The sequence below is a fragment of the Brienomyrus brachyistius genome, chromosome 7 (genome assembly GCF_023856365.1).
Source record: "Brienomyrus brachyistius isolate T26 chromosome 7, BBRACH_0.4, whole genome shotgun sequence".
NCBI classification, from domain to species: Eukaryota; Metazoa; Chordata; class Actinopteri; order Osteoglossiformes; family Mormyridae; genus Brienomyrus; species Brienomyrus brachyistius.
Window position 1 is genome coordinate 3,632,858 of NC_064539.1, and position 21,536 is coordinate 3,654,393.

The following is a 21,536-nucleotide window of genomic DNA, read 5'->3' on the forward strand; positions in this document are numbered from 1 at the left end:
AAAATTGTGTAATCCTAGTCTTGGAATGGTTTCATGAACCTAAATTTGTCTCTACCTGAGATGGGCTGGTGCAAAGATTTAAATCTGGGGAAGTGATGTGGTACATGTTCTTAAGTACTTGTTTGTAGAGTTGCAATTCCTTGTTCAACCATTCAGGTTCCTGTATTTTGTAAATTCCTCATGTTTTAACATGTTTTAATACACTTTCTTTCTAGATATATATTTTAAAATCTTGGTTGTTCATTTAAATGGGAATGACAAAAAGAATATTGGTTTCAAATAGTATAATTTTTATATTCACGAATGAAACATCAGCATAAAGTATCCAAATCCATAGTTGGGAAGGCATTTATGAGATACACATGGATCAAGGAATTTACATTCTTGTATTTTCTTACATTTAATATATTTGAAACGCAACAAACTGGAAGAACTGAGGAGGCGTACGAAGTAGGTCTGCTCTCTTCAGTATGTATTTTCAAATATGTATTTTCTTACATATTTGAAAGTCCAAACAGTCAATCAAAATTTGTAAAAAAAAAAATAAAATCCCTCCCCCCCCTACCCACCCCCTCAAAAAAAAAGGGACGAGAACCAATTTTTTTTTTTTTTAAGTGGCCTTGGTGAAAGCGACTGTGTGCGTGTGGGCAGGGAATGGGCTGGCCAAGCTCACCCCTCCCCTCAGGCAATGCACTCTCAGTTCTCCAATTCTCACCTAAGTGGAGTGAAATGGCCTGCAGCTGGAGAGCATACCAAATAACACTTTCTCTTTTAATTTCTAGAAAAACAAGGCAAATGTCCTTGGGTGACGCTCTTTCTTCTTCTTAAAACCAAGATAACTGGCCCAGGATGAGATAAGCGTTCCGGCAAACCAAGTATTGGTAAAAATAAATTAATATATAAAAAGTTATATACAGTAAGTGGTCAGTGAAAAAGATGTTTGTGCAGTTCGACCTTGGCACAATAATATTATGGGTGAATCATGGACGACGTACTTGAATCTCGGGATGATTAGTCCATACACCATCAGAATCAATCATTACCTCAATCTCCTCATATGTATGTCTGCTAGGTGGAGTTGAACAATCACAACTTCCTAGAATATTATAGTATCAGGAGGACAGCGAACGACTCTTATTAATCCTATAATCGTCCACGAGTTCGTCCCGATACATTTGGTGCCTTGGCCATGGTTCACCAATATATGTTTTGTGCAAGACGTTTACGGTATAACCTGCGGGCATAGATACATAAGCAGGTGTCCTATGTGGATAATAATGTGACAACAATTCAAATTTTTATTGCAGGATGTATGATCACGTCCAGGAAGCGTCGGGCCTTTGGGGATCAGCCTTCAAATATGCTCCACCAGGCATTCTGAGCCGTGGATTGAATAGTTTTTCCCAAAGCTACCAATATCCCTCCGACCACAAAGGTATGCATAGCCAATTAAGTAGTGTTATGCTCGAGGTCTTCAGCCATTGGCATTAATTGCAGAGATTCATTTAACGGTAATATGAAAGATGAACATCCATTTACCTCCTTTTTGGAAAAATAACTATAGACAGGGCAGGTCTATACACACAGGCATCTTGTATATATTTGTCAAGAACTATAGCCAATGAACTGCAATATATACTGGTGTCAGTACAGAAGCTGTGTCTTTCCTGTGGGGTGGGGGTGGGAAGACAGAGGCTCTGTGTCTAGTATTTAGTATCCTTATAACAATACTATTTTACACAGTTTCTTCCTCAAACTGCTGGTCTGTAGTTGGAGAGTATGTACTTTTGCCACATGGTCTTCTCTCAACTTGTGAAAGCAAGACAAGTGAAATTAAATTGAAGTGATGGTTGCCAATGCCATCTTGAGTTTCAGCAATGTGATCACAAAGATTAAATATATCCTGAAAACCTACATCTGCTTTCACAACCCTGTTCAACAGAGACTGGATGTTGGAGGCCTGTCTGATGCACTGCTCAGCAGAGCCAATCGCCTTTACTGTACCATGGCTTGGTATCAGCAGGCCTCCATTGTTACGCAAGGTCAGCAGATGATAGTTCTGACGAGGCGTGAAGGCACGGCTGTACTAACCAAGCTACTGCAGCATACATCACACTTCAGCTTCTTCACGACCTGCCTAACAACAAAACCTGTGATATACACCAGAGCATTCTCAGTTAGGGCTCCAAAGCTGGCTGGCAAGTAGCTATGGTCTAACACAACACCAGTGACTTACTCAAAAGGAGAGGACCCTCTTGTGTCCCTGTCCTTTGGCATGGCTTTGAACAGCAGAAATGCCCATGTTGCCTACATCAAAAGCTTTCTTGCATATCTTGCAGTATGCCCGATGTACGTTATCTGTCACATGCCCTATCCAGTCCCTGAACTCAGGATTTATCGTCCATTCCACCTTAAACGTACACCTCCTTCACATGATTCTGCTCTCCCTCACTTCTGTAATTAGAAACACATTCTCTAAATTAACCATTATAGGCTACTATTTTCCTGCAACACTGCCTATTAGTGTCAAAGATATTAAATACAGTAATGCACAAAAATGTAGGCTAAACAGAAATACTGATCCAGTACAGATTTTCTGTAGGCTAACTGTGCTAAACTGAATGTGAAAGCATATCCATATAATTCCTCTAGAGGGAGCTAACGTTCTGGGGAATAATGGAAGCTAGCTAGAACAAGAAGTTGAGCCAGAAGCCGTTAAGCCTGTTTGCAGTTGTGCAAATAAATGGCACAAGCCAAGTAATATTTATTGTGTGGTGATTGCTGGGCTTGAAGGATATCACAGGAACCTACACAAACACACAAACACAGGCATTTAGATGTAGGCTTCAAGTAGCCTAAGCTCAATTTGTTTTTAAATGAAAGAGCTCTTAGTCTAATCATTTTTAAGACTGTTATCGTCTTTGTGCTGTTTCAGATTTGGTTCACTGAATTTATTTGCTTAACAGTGGGACCACGTAGGCCTCCAAAATGATTTTAGATCGATTACCGTCATTGACAATTAGCACTATGCTAACACCTAATGGGAACTGCCATTAACAGGCTAACAGAAATTAGCATCGCCAATTTACTTGACATGTTTAACATGCGGCCTGGGTCCACATCAGATGGTATGAAGTAACAAAACTATCAGTTGCACCATATTTACATTTACATTTACATTTACAGGATTTGCCAGACGCCCTTAGCCAGAGCGACTTACATAAGTGCTTTGAGACTCTGCAATGAATTTCCGATGCTAGCTCAATAAGGACCCAAGCTATGAATACTATCTCTGAGAACTCCATTGAGTAGTGTAGATTTTTTTTTTTTTTTTTTTTAAACACACACAAGAAAAAGAGTCGAGTAAGAATATAGAAGTTCTACGTCAGGTATTTCTGAAAAAGAAAAGTTTTGAGTCGTCGCTTGAAGACAGTCAAGGATTCAGCTGTTCGGACATCTAGGGGGAGTTCATTCCACCAATTAGGTGCCAGGACAGAGAAGAGCCGAGATGCGTGTCTTCCTTGTGCCTTGAGGGGAGGAGGGACCAGTCGAGCAGTGCTGGAGGATCGGAGAGATCGTGGTGCAGAGCGGGGGGTGATGAGGTCCTTTAGGTAGGATGGTGCCAGAGAATTTTTGGCTTTGTATGCGAGCATCAGTGTTTTGAATCTGATGCGTGCAGCTACAGGAAGCCAGTGGAGGGAGCGCAGCAAAGGAGTGGTGTGGGAGAACTTGGGAAGGTTGAAAACAAGACGAGCAGCTGCATTCTGAATCAGTTGGAGGGGACGGATGGCGCTCAGTGGTAAACCTGCTAGAAGCGAGTTACAGTAGTCAAGGCGTGAGATGACGAGGGACTGGACGAGTATCTGGGTAGCCTGAGTGGAAAGAAATGGACGTATCCTCCTGATGTTAAAGAGGAGAAACCGACAAGAGCGAGAAAGACTGGCGATATGTGAGGAAAATGACAACCGATCATCTATGGTAACTCCAAGGTTTCTAGCAGAGACCAAAGGACGGATCAGGGAGTTGTCGAAAGAGATCGCAAGGTCCTGGAGGGGGGATGAGTAAGCCGGGATGTAAAGCAGCTCAGTTTTACTAGTGTTGAGTTTTAGCTGGTGAGTGGTCATCCAAGATGAGATGTCTGCCAAGCATATGCACTGTGGTCATACTTACAGTCATGAACTTGAGAAATTTCAATTGATGAACTGATATCCTCTTGTTCTCCTGTCAGCTACTGACAAGCTAGAGCAACGAGAGTCAAAATATGATAAGTCGCATTAAGTTGACGTCATTGTCCAAGGTATACATAATGAAAACGAGGCGGCGGCCATTTTACTGGGGTGCGAGAGACAAGAGCAGCAAGAAAACCCGGAGAAAAACTGAGTAGCGGCTATGCTGTAACAACACGAGACCTCGACGAGAACCACGGCAGTATTGAACATGGCGGTGCGCAGCTGACTGCAAAAAGGTTATCAATCGGATTCTTTCCTCGTCAACTTATCTCTAGACAGCCTTAAAGGTAATCAAAATACATTTCAGTTGTATCCGTAAAAAAATTTTGCATCCTGGAGCACAGTGAAATTCTGAACAGTTTAGAAAATTTTATAGACGAGTGCTTCGAGAGGATTGCTATGCGGAAATCAGACAAAACGCCGACCACTTCCACCTGTAAAAATAACTCGTCCTCCAAGAGAAGCCGCCCCGAGGACTCCCCAGAAGCGGCTTCTCGTAATACCAACGATGTGACAGACATTTTGGAGTCTATAGATATACGACTATCCAGCTTAGATGCGCATCTGTCCCTAATGGAAATTCTCCATAAAGAGTTCCAGGCTTTGCGTGAGTCAGTGGAGTACAGCCAACAACAGGTGGAATCACTCGCTGCAGAGAATGCGACCCTCGGGGAATCATAAGAACATAAGAACATAAGAACTATACAAACGAGAGGAGGCCATTTGGCCCATCAAGCTCGCTTGGGGAGAACTAAACTAATAGCTCAGAGTCGTTAAAATCTTATCTAGCTCTGATTTAAAGGAACCCAAGGATTCAGCTTGCACTACATTATCAGGAAGGCTATTCCATACTCTGACTACACGCTGCGTAAAGAAGTGCTTCCTTAAATCCAGCTTGAAATGTTCTCCCGCTAATTTCCACCTATGGCCACGAGTTCGTGTATTTAAACTAATGCTGAAGTAACTATTTGGTTGAACAGCATCCAAACCTGTTAGAATCTTATATACCTGGATCATGTCCCCCCTCAATCTCCTTTGCTTGAGACTGAACAGATTTAGCTCAAGTAACCGTTCCTCGTATGACATTCCTCTAAGACCAGGAATCATTTTTGTGGCCCTACGCTGCACCTTTTCTAAGGCCACAATGTCCTTTTTAAGATATGGTGACCAAACCTGCACACAATATTCTAGGTGAGGTCTCACCAAGGAATTGTATAATCTTAGCATTACCTCCCTTGACTTAAACTCCACACACCTGGAGATATACCCCAACATCCTATTGGCCTTTTTTATTGCTTCCCCACACTGGCGAGAATGGGACATGGAAGCATCAACATACACACCAAGGTCTTTCTCATGATCAGCTACCTTTATTTCAGTGACACCCATGAAATACCTGTACTTTATATTTCTGCTCCCTAGATGGAGTACCTTACATTTATCGACGTTAAATTTCATCTGCCAGGTATCGGCCCAGTCACTAATTAAATCAAGATCCCGCTGTAGCTGCTGAGCCACTAATTCAGTATCTGCTACACCACCCACCTTGGTGTCATCTGCAAATTTCACCAGTTTACTGTATATATTGGTATCCATATCATTTATGTAAATTAGGAACAATAGTGGTCCTAAAATCGAACCCTGCGGTACCCCACTATGAACGCAAGCCCACTGTGACATTGTGCCTCTTATAACTACTCGCTGTTTCCTATCTGTTAACCAGTTATCAATCCAGGTCGCTACGGTACCTAAAATACCAGTCGCTTTGAGTTTAAGTAGGAGCCTCTTGTGGGGGACAACATCAAAAGCCTTTTGGAAATCTAAGTAGATGACATCATAGGCCTTCTTATCATCAACTTCCTGAGTAGCTTCCTCAAAAAACTCCAACAGATTTGTTAAACAGGATCTACCTCTCCTAAATCCATGCTGGCTATCCCGCAAAATGTTATTGGAGTCCAGGTAATCTATCATTTTCTCTTTGATTAAAGCCTCCATAACTTTACCAGTTATACAAGTTAGACTGATTGGCCTATAGTTAGACAAATTACTTCTATCCCCTTTTTTGAAAATAGGCGTTATGAAGGCGTGCTTCCAATCAGAAGGTACCACACCTTCAGATAAGGATTTTTGAAACAGTAAAGTTAAGGGTCGGCAAATAATATCCCTCATCTCTTTTAACACTATAGGTAAGATGCCATCAGGGCCCTGTGATTTATTTATTTTGAGCTTAGCTAGGCTTTGCAAAACATCTGCTTCAGTTATATATATATATTAGCTATAGACAATGCTGGATAGGTAATAACTGGTAAATTACTAAGGTCCTCAACAGTGAATACCCGTGCAAAACTATCATTGAACTCATTTGCTATATCAATGTCGTTTACTATTATAAGACCCTTACTATCCTGCAGATTAGTAATTTCAGGTTTTAGAGCTCTTTTAGAGTTAAAATACTGGAAGAAACTTTTAACGTCATCCTTAGCTTCCAATGCAACCATCCTTTCGACATTTCTTTTAGCTCGTCTAATATCATTTTTTAACTCAGCCTGTAGACTTAGATATTCCTGCTTAATTCTGTCATCATCAGTTATTTTCCATTGCTGGAACAAAGCCCTTTTCCTCCTTACTTTATGCTTTATTTCCCTAGTAAACCACCTAGGTTGCAATTTCCTAGATTTATTCTTGCTGGAAACAGGTATGAAGTCCTCTTGCACTTGCAATAATGTGCTTTTAAAAAATTCCCAGGCCTCTTCAACAGTTTTGTTATTTAACTCCATCCAGTTCACAGTTTCTAGTTTTAGTCTCATACACTTAAAGTCAGCCTTCCTAACATAATATTTTTTTGATTTGGACTTAGCTCTTCGAACACTAAACTTAACCTCAAATTTGACCATGTTATGATCGCTACTGTCAAGTGGTTCTAAAACGTCTAATTTACCAATCCTGTCCTGGTTATTAGAGAGAACAAGATCAAGAATGGCATCTCCCCTGGTAGGGGTGTTAACAAACTGAGTAAAAAAACAATCCTGTACTAATTCCACCATTTCCAGTTAATTTTCTGAAGAGCCAGTGACAATGTCCCACTGCATTCCTGGTAGATTAAAATCACCCATAACTACCACATCATTTTTATTGCTCATAGTCCGAATCGGTAAAATCCCTCACAGATGGAATGATGCGCCTTTCGGAGGAAAATAAAAAAATAAAAGAAACTATCATTGACCTCCAGGCCCGCAGCATGAGAGACAATTTAGTAATTTCAGGCATCCTGGAGAAAGCATATTTTAGCACTTTGAAATTGCTAAAATATAAAGTGCAATACAAATAAAATGTATTATTATTATTATTATTATTACGGTGAAAGAGTTCATTCTAACTCAGCTAAAACAACAACAACAAATTTATTTTTATATAGCGCATTATCACAACATTACATTGTCTCAAAGCGCTTTACAGCATCCCCACCCAAAGCCCCCAGTGAGTAAGACATAGGTGACAGTGGCAAGGAAAAACTCCCTAGAAGGAAGAAACCTTGAGAGGGACCAGACTCAAAGGGGGAGCCCATCCTCCAGGGGCCAGCAGGGATAGTCAAATAGAGAGATGGTTAAGTGCCAGAGATGGGCCAAGTCACATTGTCCCCAATAAGATTTGGGAAATAACTGGAGAGCAAGGAAGATGATAAGCCAATGCCGAAGCCGAGTCTTCTTCCAATTGCCAGGCAACCAGAGGTGAGGCAGTGGGTCATACATGGAAGATCAGAACGGCGAGCTGGATGCAGGGACGTCACTGGTGGTGGCGACGTCACATGTGGCCGGGTGTGCTGGATATCTTGATAGATTGAGGTCTCCAGGCATCACCCCCCAGGAGGAGTAGGGGAAAAAAAATGTGCAATTAGGCATAGCAGAGGAGGCTATTGGCAGTGCTAAAAGCTAGGTGAGTGCAATCTGCAAGCTCCGGCAGATATGGCTATGGCAGCATCAGTAGGAGGGAGAGGCAAGTGGGAATGCAGGCATGGGGAGTCCCTGAAATGTCAGCACTCCAGTTCCCGGAGGAACTCCCGGAGGACACAGTAAAAACCATCAGCTTCCATCGAGTTCACCACCTAGGAGTGAAGAGACCCGACGGACGCAGACCCAGACCAATAGTGGCTAAATTCGAGCACTTTAAACAAAAAGAACTGGTTAAAAGCCTCGGCCGGGAATTAAAAGGAACAAACTTTAGCATCAACGACCAGTTTCCCAAGGAGATCCTGGAAAGAAGGAAGATCCTGTTCCCTATAAGGAAAAAATTCATCGACGGAGGCTCCCGTGCTGTCATCGCGGTCAACAAACTGTATGTCAGCGGATGGGTCTATTGCCACCGGACCCTGAGCCATACAGCATCTTCCAAATAATAAAGTCCCAGGTCCCGATGGTTTCCCAGCAGAATTCTACAAAGTATTTTGGCCAACGTTAGCACCCGTTTTTATCAGAATGGTTACTCAAATTCAGAATGATCACTCGCTGTCTCCAAACATATACTATTAGCCTGCTTCTGAAACCTGGTAAAGACATAACGCTGACATCGAGCTACCGCCCAATCTTACTCATAGACGTAGATCTTAAAATAATTTGCCAAAGTCCTTGCCAAAAGATTAGAGAAAGTTAGTCCATTTCTTATACATCCTGACCAAACAGGTTTTTATCAAGGGTAGACACTCAGCCAATAATACACGTAGACTATTGAATGTTATAGACTACTGCTCCATTAACAAATTAGAAACCACGGTTATATCTAGATGCAGAGAAAGCATTTGACAAAGTAAATTGGAAATTTCTATTTGCCGTTCTACATAAATTTGGATTTGGTTCATCCTTCATAAGCTGGATTAAAACACTATACAGCTCTCCAAATGAACGTATTAGGACAAATGAACTATTTTCTCGAAGCCTCCGTTTGCAGAGGGGCACCAGGCAGGGCTGCCCGCTCTCTCCCTCGCTTTTTGTTATCTTCATTCAGCCACTAGTAGCGGCGATTAGACAAAATTTACATATTAAAGGAATTCAAACAGAAAAATAGACCATAAGATAAGCCTTTATGCAGATGACGTATTACTCTTTCTTAGGAACTCACCAGCCTCTCTTCTTAAGACAATATCACTTATAGATAAGTTCTCATCTATATGAGACTACTCCGTCAACTGGAGCAGACCAACAGTTCTGCCTTTGAATTGTAATTTCCAAAACACAACTGCTACTCCGTTGCAGTCAGGTAACCTCAGATACTTAGGCATACATTTTTCCACCAGGCTCTCAGACTTGGTACAGATGAATGACATTCCAGTATTAAAAATGGTAGAAGATGATTTCATGCGATCCCCCCACAGTCCAAAAACATGCTGTGGCTAATTGGAGTCGCTTAATTGCCCATAGGTGTGCATGTGTGAATGAATGGTGTGTGAGTGTGCCCTGCGATGGGCTGGCCCCCCATCCTGGGTTGTTCCCTGCCTCGTGCCCATTGCTTCCGGGATAGGCTCCGGACCCCCGCGACCCAATAGGATAAGCGGTTTGGAAAATGGATGGATGGATGGATTTCATGCGATGGAAAACTCTACCTATATCACTCATGGGTATAATTGCCACCATTAAAATGAAGATCCTGCCTAAAATCAATTACTTGTTCTCAATGATCCCTAATAAACCCTCTATTGCTTGGTTTATATCACTAGACTCAAGCATCTCATCATTTTTATGGAAGAATAAACCACCGCAAATAAGATTAAAAACCTTACAAAAAGGTAATGGTGGTCTAGAACTACCAAATTTCTATCACTACATCTTAGCCAGCAGATTGCAGTATGTATCAAATTGGATTAAATCAAGCCCAGTAGACAGTCCATGGCTGGACTTAGAACAAGCAATCAGTGGAGAAGTAAAAATCTCTGATCTACCCTTTATAAGTCCTAGCATGAAGCGTTATAACTGTTTTAAAAGCCTTAGTATTAAGACCTCATTGACAGCCTGGTGGGAATTTTTAAAAATAACCAGGTCTGCACTTAGCCCTGTAATCTAACACCCATTTGGAACAATCCAGATATTTGCCAAAAACAGAAAGCATTGAACTTTCCTGTATGGCGTGATAAAGGGATTATAAATCTATAAATAGATGACTCAATTTCCCTCCCAACCTCAAAATGGGGGCAAGATCTATCCATTGATCCCGAGCAAAACGTTTGGAATCAAATATGTTTAAACCCTTTCAAAATGACTAAAAGTCCCAACTTGCAACTTGTACAATACAAAACTCTCCATTGAATACACTACACAGGACAAAGGATGTTCCAAATAGGCCTTAAACACTCAAACTTATGTACCCACTGCTCAGGTAACTTTGTGGAGAACTACAGTACATGCATGCAATATGGTCCTGCACACCGGTGCAGAAGTTCTGGCAGAGGATATGTGAAGATCTATCAGTATGGTTTAATTGTCATATCCCAATCTCACCCACACTGTATATTTTAGGAGATGCAAGTGAATTAGATATGAAAGAAAATAAGGCACACATAATCCTTACTGCCTTAGGCATTGCAAAGAAAACTATCTTCATGAACAGGAAATCAAAAAATAATTTATGTATTACTCAGCATAGAAATTTACTGTTAGACCACTTAAGTATGGAGAGAATATCTGCTCCCATCCAAAATAAACAATTATGTGAATTGGATTCTCTCTGGTCCACTCTGGCCAATTCCATTATATGGGGGGGTGGTCGGCTGTGGTCTCGTCTCCTCGGGCGGGGTTGGGCCCTCGAGCTATGGGCGTCTAGTGGCTTCTTGGGATGGCTGCCGTTTTATGATGTCTGGGTGTTTGCCCTGGCTGGGGGTGGTGGGGGGGAGCTTGGGCGGGTGCTAACTGGTGGTCATGGGGCGTGGGGTCTGGAGTGCTGGTGGTGGCAGGGGCTGGCCCTGGGAGGGGCGGTTGACCTCTTTGGTGCAGGCCTCGGTACGGGGTCCGAGGCTGTGGCGCCCGGGGCCTGGCCATCTCTTCAGTGGGTGCCTCCCTGCGCCGGGGTGGCCTGTGCTTCCCCCGGGGTGCCGCCGAGGGTGGGGGAGGGGGGAGGGGGGTGGCCTTTGGCGCTGGCGGTGCCCTGGAGGCCCCGGGTCCGCTCCTTCCCGCTCGGCAGGGGGGGCTGGGGTGCCTACTAAGGCAGCTGGTTAGCTGGCTCTCTTTTTCCCAGGGGGTGAATAATCTGCCCCCTGGCCTTATGAATCCTAGCCCCTCTCCCCCCTCATTCACAACATGTCACGCACACATGTAGGACCTCTGGGGGGGGGGGGGGGGGCGTATGCCGTGCATACTACGGTGGGGAGGGCCATTTACGTGGCCTTACTCACTCTGTTGCGCGGCCTTCTGCCTCCCCCTGTTTTAATTGCACTTTAGTCATCACATACCAGTATACACACGGGGCCTTGGGGGGCGGGGGCACTACTCAGAGGCTGGTGGTATCACTTTATTATTTGGAAGATGCTGTACGGCTCCGGGTCCGGTGGCAAAAGACCCATCCGCTGACATACAGTTTGTTGACCGCGATGACAGCACGGGAGCCTCCGTCGATGAATTTTTTTCCTTATAGGGAACAGGATCTTCCTTCTTTCCAGGATCTCCTTGGGAAACTGGTCGTTGATGCTAAAGTTTGTTCCTTTTAATTCCCGGCCGAGGCTTTTAACCAGTTCTTTTTGTTTAAAGTGCTCGAATTTAGCCACTATTGGTCTGGGTCTGCGTCCGTCGGGTCTCTTCACTCCTAGGTGGTGAACTCGATAGAAGCTGATGGTTTTTACTGTGTCCTCCGGGAGTTTTAGCTGAGTTAGAATGAACTCTTTCACTGTAATAATAATAATTATAATAATAATAATAATAAATTTTATTTGTATTGCACTTTATATTTTAGCAATTTCAAAGTGCTAAAATATACTTTCTCCAGGATGCCTGAAATTACTAAATTGTCTGTCATGCGGCGGGCCTGGAGGTCAATGATAGTTTATTTTATTTTTTAATTTTCCTCCGAAAGGCGCATCATTCCATCTGTGAGGGATTTTACCGATTCCCCGAGGGTCGCATTCTCTGCAGCAAGTGATTCCACCTGTTGTTGGCTGTACTCCACTGACTCACGCAAAGCCTGGAACTCTTTATGGAGAATTTCCATTAGGGACAGACGCGCCTCTAAGCAGGATAGTCGTATATCTATAGACTCCAAAATGTCTGTCACATCGTTGGTATTACGAGAAGCCGCTTCTGGGGAGTCCTCGGGGCGGCTTCTCTTGGAGGACGAGTTATTTTTACAGGTGGAAGTGGTCGGTGTTTTGTCTGATTTCCGCATAGCAATTCTCTCGAAGTACTCGTCTATACAATTTTCTAAACTGTTCAGAATTTCACTGTGCTCCAGGATGCTAAATTTTTTTATGGATACAACTGAAATGAATTTTGATTACCTTTAAGGCTGTCTAGAGATAAGTTGGCGTGGAAAGAATCCGATTGATAACCTTTTTGCAGTCAGCTGCGCACCGCCATGTTCAATACTGCCGTGCTTCTCGTCGAGGTCTCGCGTTGTTACAGCATAGCCCCTACTCAGTTTTTCTCCGGTTTTCTTGCTGCTCTTGTCTCTCGCACCCCAGTAATATGGCCGCCGCCTCGTTTCCATTATGTATACCTTGGACAATGACGTCAACTTAATGCGACTTATCATATTTTGACTCTCGTTGCTCTAGCTTCTTAGTAGCTGACAGGAGAACAAAAGGATATCAGTTCATCAATTGAAATTTCTCAAGTTCATGACTGTAAGTATGACCACAGTGCATATGGTGCAACTGATAGTTTTGTTACTTCATACCATCTGATGTGGACCCAGGCCGCATGTTAAACATGTGAAGTAAATTGGCGATGCTAATTTCTGTTAGCCTGTTAATGGCAGTTCCCATTAGGTGTTAGCATAGTGCTAATTGTCAATGACGGTAATCGATCTAAAATCATTTTGGAGGCCTACGTGGTCCCACTGTTAAGCAAATAAATTCAGTGAACCAAATCTGAAACAGCACAAAGACGATAACAGTCTTAAAAATGATTAGACTAAGAGCTCTTTCATTTAAAAACAAATTGAGCTTAGGCTACTTGAAGCCTACATCTAAATGCCTGTGTTTGTGTGTTTGTGTAGGTTCCTGTGATATCCTTCAAGCCCAGCAATCACCACACAATAAATATTACTTGGCTTGTGCCATTTATTTGCACAACTGCAAACAGGCTTAACGGCTTCTGGCTCAACTTCTTGTTCTAGCTAGCTTCCATTATTCCCCAGAACGTTAGCTCCCTCTAGAGGAATTATATGGGTATTGTGACGCCCGCTCCGTCCGCTCCTCGTGTGTGCCACGCCCCCTAATTACCCACGTGTGATTTCCTGATCGTGCCCAGTCGTGTCTTGTTTCCTGCTGCCTTGTTTCATGTATTTAAGTTCCTGACTTGTACTAACCCGTTGTCTGTCATTGATGTTAGTCTGCGTCTAATGTTCCCGGCTCCCCGAAGCCCGATTAAACCCTCGTTTACCCCGATTCCTGCTTGCCTGTCTATTTTGGATCGCTCGCGCTCCCTGAGCGATCTTCAATCCAGCCCGTCCTGCACTACGCGTGACAGGTATGCTTTCACGTTCAGTTTACCACAGTTAGCCTACAGAAAATCTGTATTGGATCAGTATTTCTGTTTAGCCTACATTTTTGTGCATTACTGTATTTAATATCTTTGACACTAATAGGCAGTGTTGCAGGAAAATAGTAGCCTATAATGGTTAATTTAGAGAATGTGTTTCTAATTACAGAAGTGAGGGAGAGCAGAATCATGTGAAGGAGGTGTACGTTTAAGGTGGAATGGACGATAAATCCTGAGTTCAGGTACTGGATAGGGCATGTGACAGATAATGTACATCGGGCATACTGCAAGATATGCAAGAAAGCTTTTGATGTAGGCAACATGGGCATTTCTGCTGTTCAAAGCCATGCCAAAGGACAGGGACACAAGAGGGTCCTCTCCTTTTGAGCAAGTCACTGGTGTTGTGTTAGACCATAGCTACTTGCCAGCCAGCTTTGGAGCCCTAACTGAGAATGCTCTGGTGTATATCACAGGTTTTGTTGTTAGGCAGGTCGTGAAGAAGCTGAAGTGTGATGTGCTGCAGTAGCTTGGTTAGTACAGCCGTGCCTTCACGTCTCGTCAGAACTATCATCTGCTGACCTTGCGTAACAATGGAGGCCTGCTGATACTAAGCCATGGTACAGTAAAGGCGATTGGCTCAGCTGAGCAGTGCATCAGACAGGCCTCCAACATGCAGTCTCTGTTGAATAGGGTTGTGAAAGCAGATGTAGGTTTTCAGGATATATTTAATCGTTGTGATCACATTGCTGAAACTCAAGATGGCATTGGCAACCATCATTTCAATTTAATTTCACTTGTCTTGCTTTCACAAGTTGAGAGAAGACCATGTGGCAAAAGTACATACTCTCCAACTACAGAGCAGCAGTTTGAGGAAGAAACTGTGTAAAATAGTATTGTTACAAGGATACTAAATACTAGACACAGAGCCTCTGTCTTCCCACCCCCACCCCACAGGAAAGACACAGCTTCTGTACTGACACCAGTATATATTGCAGTTCATTGGCTATAGTTCTTGACAAATATACACAAGATGCCTGTGTGTATGGACCTGCCCTGTCTATAGTTATTTTTCCAAAAAGCAGGTAAACGGATGTTCATCTTTCATATTAAATGTAAAAAAAAAAGAAAGAATTTTCTTTGTCTGGAAAATGTATTGTGTACAGTTCATTGTCTATAGTTCTCTACAAGTCTATACAAATGCCCGTTGCTTTGGAAAAAGGCGTCTGCCAAATGCTTAAATGCAGTAACGGTCCTAGCCGATGAGGCGCCCTAGGCGAGCATCAGCGCCGGCGTAGGGAAACTATAGCGGAACTAATGTTGCGTTTGGGTTGAGGTCTGGTCAGTTTTGCTGGTAACATTTTTGTTTTGCTCAGTTATAAGTGCAGCATTTGTTATGCGGCTGAGAAAGTGTTTTAAGTTATAATGTCAATATTCATGGATATTGGAGTTACTGTATGAGCTGCAGTCATAAGTTAATGGCGTGAGCGAGCTGTAGCCTATTTGTTTGTGTTTGGTTATTTTTAGGAAATTGCCTGTGTTTTTACTTATTCATTTTTTGATGTATGTGCTTTATTTTATCTAGTTCTCACGGCATGCTCGACCGGATAGATATGTGAATAAATGCCCGTGATCAGAGATCAACTTGTGTTCGTTATTGAGGGAGGTTACAAGGGGGGGGGGGCTCATAGGAAAGTTATGTATCATCATCATCGTCATCATCATCATTATTATTATTACTACTTAATAGGCTTTGTTTAGCAGGTAAATTCATGTGGGCTTGTTCTTTTCATATTAAGACACATTAATACCAACTAGCTTTAAGAATAGTGGAATGTTACACTTTTTTCTTCCTCCGTTTGTGGCGCCCCCTGGATGAATGGCGCCCTTGGCCCATTGCCTATATTGCCAATGCCACGAGCCGGCCTGCATTAATGTAAATGCATGAGTGGTAACACAATGGGATTTATCATGGAGATTACCAGGGTCTTTCAGCTAACATTGCTGGCCTTTTTTGTGGTGTTTTGTATTTGCATTGTTCTGCACGTAGTAGGAGAGTAGTGTATGTTTATTTCGATTGGAAGAATGAAAAAATACCTATATGCGCATTACATTTTGAACATAAAAGTAGGCTGTGTTAAGAAAAACCGCTTCCCTGTCGATTTACTCGTGGCTCGGTCGTAAATACATGTCTGACATTTATAATGAACCAAGACAATAAAAATCGCTTCTCAAATTTGCCCATTTATGGTTCTTTATTTCTGAATGCCAGCTTGTCCCTGATAGACGTTCATTCATTTAAAAGGAGCTCTACCCCGTCCCAAGATGGCGGCTCTGTTGACGCATTCGCTCCCAAAGACGGCTGTATTCAACGCGACATCCAGTGTTTTTATCTCTGGTACTGATCTAGCTGTAGTTAGATTAAATACAGTACAACTCTTCACGTAAACCCGCATTAGAAACAGAGGTACAGAGAGAGTGTAAGGAAGCTAAACTTCATCCATTATTATAAAAAGAATAAAATACATTACTCCAGATTGCAGTGTTAGTTTGGCCTCCTTTGCATATTTTCCTTTTCCTTCACAATTCATTTATAAAAATAGATCCAGAAAAAGGAATAATTGGAATGTTTCCTTATAGAAACAGTGGGACAAGATAACACTGTGGCCGTTATGAAGCCAGGCGCCGAAAGTTGGTGACGTATCCCAGCTAATAAATGTTATTTATGAGAAAACTACAGTAATGTGGATGTCAGTTCTTCTTTATGCGTGAAGGATGGCGCAATGGCCCTGGTGGACGGCGTGGCCAATGCTGCTGACAGCCTTCGGCTATGATACAGTCCCAATGACCGAGCTGGAGCACACTTCCACTTTTAGGATTGGATGGAGAAGCAGCATACAAGATCGACAGCAAGACAACTTCACCTGTCCAGGAAACCAACCATGCTGAACTGGCCCCTACTAATGGAAGTGAGATGTACTTCTGCAGGGGGTGTTATAGGGGGAAGAACATCCTTGCGTCTGCCGGAGTGCCCCCTCAAGTGGCTGTGACCGAACTCGATGGATGAATTGGACTGCATGTACTATGGCTATGTTAAATGCCAAAATACAACGAAATAATGTTCAACGAATGTTATTGACATCTAATCATAGTGCATGGAAGCAACTGTGGAGTATTAGTTCTACTATGTGGTTACATCTAAAGCCTGAAATACCTCAGTGTAATGATACTTTATGCACTGGGCATGGGGGAATGTATAATGTAGCTACACACCAAGCTCAATGTAGATTCCACGGGTTGTCCATAATAGCTGGAGGGGCATAATGGTGTCGTGGATCGCCCAGGGGAAGCCCCTATGATGTCACGCGGGACTCCCCTGCCACACCCCCGCTGGTTTCCCTAGGAGGGAGTTGAGCAGCGGCCGTAGCGCTTCTACACCTGTCCCGAGAACCGGCAGGACCGGTTACCGTTTGCCCTCCTCTACCAGCTGATGCCCGTCGGGGTAATCGGCGAGCCTTTTTATTCGTGTTTGGCACACCTGCCGGTCTTCAGCCCTCCGTGCTAAGTTCCAGCGTTTATTCCCTGACCTGTCTCCACCTCTGTTCTGCCTCTTCCGCCCTTCGCTTATAGCCTAGCCCTCTCACTGCCGATGCCGATCGCCTGACCACCTGTCTGTTTTCACTACCTCGATTTTGGATTTTTTTTGTCTCTGTCCTGTTGCTCTCTCTCCCGGAGTTGACGGAGAAGATAAATATTGGACTGATCCGCTATAGCGTCCTCCTTATTTTCCGCAACCCCCGCCGTGATTAATGGACTCTACAGGTAAAGGGAGAATAGCTAGATACCTATACTAACAAAAGGTATGATATACGAGATTGTGATAAAACTGATAGAGGATATATATGCTCACTACGAACACGTCATACTAACCCATGTTTTGATACGAAGGGAAACGTGTGCCAATAGTACTATTGGCCCCCCCGAGATATGCTATTTGAAGTCGGTCCTCACATCCTTTGTGTGAGTACCATCCACGTCCATGAACATCTACCATACGTGCCGTATTCCGGATGTTAGAATAACACATATATTTGGAAATGGCAAAACAAAACATATTGGTTAAAAATTCGAACACCTTATGAAAGTATAAACCAAACGCAAATGTCACAAGCAACGCAGTTACTGAATATTTTTGAATGTGTGAAACTAACGTCAATATCTGTCATTACTTGTTGCACATGCTTGAAAATTAGTCAGAAATCTGTCCACTTAAAACTACGTAAATAAATTCTCTACTTGATGGGCTGGTGCTGAATGAATAGGCCAGCTGGCCAACTTGTGTCTGTGCCACTGACTGGCATCCTGACATATAATGACTTTTCCCCCCTCACTGTAAAAAGTCCAGACAGCAAATTAGTTAACAGTAATTAGTAATCACGTGTAGTTCTCATTTATCGTGATGTAAACTTCAAAACCTTTTCTGCACATTTTAATGATTTAATTAATATTACCTAATTTGTTTATCATTTTCTGCAATCACTGTATGTTAAAGCAAGTTTTAAAACTAGCTGTAAAATTATTGATGCTGTTGTTGAGCTGAAATTTGTTGCCGGAGCCTTAGGATATGCCTCTATACACAGGAGTGAGGGGATGGATACACTATTCTATGGATGCCTCTGAAGAGAATAATTATCCCGATTTTATATTGAGAGAGATGGTTAATTCCATTTTAATGCAGACTGGGTTCACAGCCCCTGTTCTGCCCTTGATCTTTTGCATGCATGCTATCATGTATTAGTTTACTCTGAATTTTGATCACATGTCAAACTAAATAAATTTTGGACTGGATTCCATGTTTTTACGCTGTAAGTTACATTTTTATTTCAGCATAATTATAAGATCCCGCAGGTAGAAAATAAGTCTGTTACTTAATAAATGACCATAAAGTAGTTGCTGCTGTATATATTCCATAAATATACTGAACTGGAGTTCTATGCATCCTTACAAAGTAATAACTGTAAGCGTTCTTTAAGTATGAAAGAGTTTAGGACATTGTCACCTGCAGTGGATGGCCACATGTCCCCATAATTATAACTTTAGATTATATTTCTGCATGACTGAGTATTCACTGAGTAACTGGTAGTGTTGGATGGTATTCACGCCTCATATTTACCATTTATATCAGTCTTCAAAGTGTTTAGATTATTAAGGCTGGTCTTGGTTGTTTTCTTGCCTGGAGAAACAGAAGTTTGATGCCATGACGCCACAGCTGCTCGCCGTTCCTGTCAGTACGGTGGAGGTAAGAGTTTGAAACGTTCATCAGCCTGTCAGCTACGCATCTCGCCTGGATACAGGACTCAGCTTTTATTCTTCCGTAATACGCCCTAAGCCCCTCACTCTACTCAATCTCAGTGCTGTTTGGTAGTAAATAAGTCATTGTCACTGACTGCCACAGATTACGGAAATTAAATGGCACAAGTGTAACCCTGTCATTTTAAAGAGGGTAAACTCTGATCAGGAAATTTACGATGTCAGAATAAACTGATTTTTTAAAAGAACTAACTAATGTGCCCTAATAAGGAAATGCATACAATCAGAATAAAATATCTGTGGTTTTTAACAGTGGTACAGTAACAGTCTGATAAAGAAAGGTATCAGATCAATATATCTATAGCATGTAATGGAACTTGCATGAATATATTCTCCCCTCCGGAATTCATAGTTCCAGTAGTTATCAGAAATTGCCGTTATTCGGAAAATTACAGACTATGAACAAAAACGGACAATGCAAGAAAATAAAAGAATGTGTATGACGGAACTCTAGAGTATTTTTGCAAGGGTGGGTACTAGCTGGTTTATGTACTAGCTCACATTCAAGAAACACCATAAATGCTACTCATACACAGTTGGGGGGCAGGGGTCAATACATAGACCAAGTCCTTGTGCCTGTAATCGGAAGGTCACCGGTTCAAACCCAGCCTCAGCACGTCTGCGGGTCCTCGAGCAAGGCCCTTAATTCCCCCCAGCTCCCTAGACGCCCCAACAGGTAGCTGCCCTTCACAGACAACTTACTCCACAAAGGGCATGTTGAGGGAGACACAAAAAACGCAATATCCCCACAGGGATTAATAAAGTATTGATTATTATTATTATTATTAGAAGTTGTAGACGATGAATTCCAGCTGAATGATGTTAATTTACACATTGCTGAAACTAAAGTGGAACACCTCAACATAAATGATCTAGAAGCAGGCAGTGTGAAGGTGTCCACATCACATGGCGATGTGGTGAAGGGGCCTCTGCAAACAACGTATGGGAAACAGAAGAAAGGAAAGAACCGGCAAAATTACACCCCACTGTCAAAAACGAGAGCCGGTGGCTGAAGCTGAACATCCTTCTCAGCCTGTTATTTGAATTTGTCAAATTGTTTTTAATCATTGTGGGATTAGCCCCATTGAACCCTTCACATACATACTTACAGCATCTCTAATATACTTTGAATTGTAAACATGTTTCTTCTCTACATCCATTTATCCATCCATCCATTTTCCAAACCGCTTATCCTATCGGGTCGCGGGGGGTCCGGAGCCTATCCCGGAAGCAATGGGCACGAGGCTGGGAACAACCCAGGATGGGGGGCCAGCCCATCGCAGGGCACATTCACACACCATTCACTCACACAGGCACACCTATGGGCAATTTAGCGACTCCAATTAGCCTCAGCATGTTTTTGGACTGTGGGGGGAAACCGGAGTACCCGGAGGAAACCCCACGATGACATGGGGAGAACATGCAAACTCCACACACATGTGACCCAGGCGAAGACTCGAACCTGGGTCCCAGAGGTGTGAGGCAACAGTGCTAACCACTGCACCACCATGCCGCCCCTACATCCATTTATTTCTTACCTATTATGCAATGTAAGGGGAATCTTACTAATGCTAATAATTACAACTAATATTGTAACTGTGTTTTGCTTATGTTTGGAAGTCCTGGGTTAAGGACGAGGAGTTTTGTGCGTGCATGCGTGCCTGCATGTGTGCATGCCTGTGTAAGTACCTACCTGTCTGCGTGCCTGTGTACATGTCTGCCTGTGTGAGTGCATGCGTGCTTGTGTGGGTGCGTGCATTCCTGTGTAAGTACCTACCTGTCTGCGCGCCTGTGTGTGTCCGTGTGTGTGCCTGCCTGTGTGTATATATCTGTGTGTGTGCATGCCTCTGTGCATGCCTGTGCTTGCGTGCCTGTGTCCGTGCATTCCTGTGTGCTTGTATGCACCTGTGTCTCTGTGTGTCCTTGCATGCATGGGTGCCTCTGAGTGCCTGTGAGCCTACCTGTGTCTGTGCCTGCCTATGTGTGTGTGTGTCTGCGTGCGTGCCTGTGTGCGTACATTTGTGCGTGCCTATGTGTGTGTGTGCCTGCCTGTGTGCGTGTGTGCTTGACTGTTTGGAGGAGTGCCTTTATGCATGTGTGCATACTTGCCTGTCTGTGTTCGCGCGCGCTTGCCTGTCTGCCTGCCTACTTACATGCCTGCCTACTTACATGCCTGCCTACTTACATGCCTGCCTGTGTGCACCATTCACACTCATGGTCAACTTGTTAACTCCAATTAACCGCAGTATGTTCCCAGAGGCGGGTG

General features: G+C 43.1%; 2 protein-coding genes and 1 long non-coding RNA gene across 6 annotated transcripts in view; 1 reads left to right on the forward strand and 2 right to left on the reverse strand.

Annotated features, from left to right (window-relative positions):
• Positions 1–21,536, reverse strand: part of LOC125745807 (uncharacterized) — a 260,830-nt gene that overhangs the window by 164,017 nt on the left and 75,277 nt on the right. The window lies entirely within an intron of this gene.
• LOC125745795 (uncharacterized) overlaps positions 1–21,536 on the reverse strand; it is a 201,294-nt gene that overhangs the window by 27,312 nt on the left and 152,446 nt on the right. The gene's annotated exons all lie outside the window — the stretch shown is intronic.
• On the forward strand, positions 798–16,668 carry LOC125745827 (uncharacterized). The gene is made up of 3 exons (XR_007398787.1): positions 798–881; positions 1,308–1,435; positions 16,541–16,668. It is a non-coding gene; the product is annotated as an uncharacterized LOC125745827 (long non-coding RNA).